Raw genomic sequence first — 1,970 nt, forward strand, 5'->3', positions numbered from 1 at the left:
AAAAAAAATACCTTCTGGAAATACTGCAGTTTTGGATGACTTTTTTAAAGGTATTTTCAGAAGTGCTGCCATGCACTTAATAAATTATGACTTGTAACTAATTAATCTAATTGACCTATTTTTATGTAACCTAATCATTTCTGTGAAAAAATTAAATTTGAGGTATTTTCATTGAAATCTATGACATTTTTTAGCAGTAAAAGATCAAAGAAGTGTTGAATTTGGTGACCACGATCTAGCATAACAAGACGCTAATGCTAACAAGCTTTTCGAGTGTCGCCTATTTGGTTCACGTTCAAATTTGACAGATATAGTTATTTGGTTTATATTTTGATATGTATAGTTATCACCCGATATGAAAAAAACTGTATTATGATCCAGTGTTTACCCTCTTATTTGCCTTTCTTAAATTGAGGTTTCATGTATTCCTCCGTGTTACGTCCCCAATGGCAAATTGGCCCGGTGTCTAGGGGATATCTATCAGAGGGGACAATAACATTAAAGAGTGGACACCAACATAAAAGGAACACAGTTTATTAAAATAAACCGAAACCTGTGTCCTGAAATAAAGCAGAGAAATTTGGTGGTTAAGGTTAAAAGAACAAACCAAAATGGAGTTGGGACCTTGGCCAAAAGAAAAAGAAGTCAGGGAGACTGCTGACCCAGTCATGACAACCGTCGGAGTCAGCAGCTCCCTGCTAAGGGCTGCCTAACAAAACTACCTAAGGAACACAAATTAAACAAAGCCCGCAAATCAGAACTACCAAGGCCCAACCCCAAACTAACATAACAAAACCCAGCAATCTAAGATTGCTGAGGGCAAAACAAATGTCAAAAACCAATCACCAAACCAACACCACACAAACCACCACCCAGCCTGCTGCTCTGCTCCCTGCCTGGCTTGGTGTGGCTGCCTCTGGCTTAAATGGACACCAGCCAATCAAGGGAGATTGGCCACACCTGCCAGGTGAGCCAAGGGGAACTGGATGGGAAAGCCAGGCTGCAGCAGCAGGATGTAACACCTCCTCCCATAAATGTGAACATGTGGTAGTGAAAAATCCTGGAAAACAAAACACATGTTCACAACAAATAAAGGTGTTACACACACACACAAAAAAGAGATTTACACAAAAGGTGAGTGAGTGAGTGAGTGAGTGAGTGAGGCAGGGGCAGCAAACCACAAAAATAAATCATACGCTAGTGTCCAGAAGGAAATGTGCAAGAAAAACCAGGGCAGAAAATGAAGGTAATACAGTCTGCAAGAAGACAGACCCCCAAACAAGTATTACCTAACAAAAAAGTCCACTGGTCAAATAAGGATAAATCCTCAAAACTTAAACACGCCAGTACGAGGTCAGACACATAACCCACATACCCCAAACGAAGTACTGGCACAGTTCTGACGGTTAAACACAATGTCAGCACGAGGCACAAAGAAATGTACCCCAGACAAAGTACTGACACAACCAAAAGAACTTAGACTGAGTGCCAGCACGAGGTATAACGAAGTGTGCCTACTAAACAAAGTACTGTTACAGCCAAGAGACTAAACGAAGTAATAGCACGAGGCACAACGAAGTGTACCTCCTAAACTGAGTACTATTACAGCCTAAAGGCTTACACAAAGTAACAGCACGAGGCACAACACACATAGACATATGACCCCAAACAAAGTACTAACATAAATGTACAAATGAGCACCCGCAACAATATTGCCAGATTACACAGGGCAATAGAGGCTGCAAAAGACAGACCACAACCCTGTCCAAAATGGAATCTAACCCACCCAGACAGGGGGGATACATATCCCGGACGAGCCCCCAAATGTTACGTCCCCAATGGCAAATTGGCCCGGTGTCTAGGGGATATCTATCAGAGGGGACAATAACATTAAAGAGTGGACACCAACATAAAAGGAACACAGTTTATTAAAATAAACCGAAACCTGTGTCCTGAAATAAAGCAGAGAA

The sequence above is a fragment of the Oryzias melastigma genome, linkage group LG17, assembly GCF_002922805.2.
Source record: "Oryzias melastigma strain HK-1 linkage group LG17, ASM292280v2, whole genome shotgun sequence".
Lineage (NCBI taxonomy): Eukaryota > Metazoa > Chordata > Actinopteri > Beloniformes > Adrianichthyidae > Oryzias > Oryzias melastigma.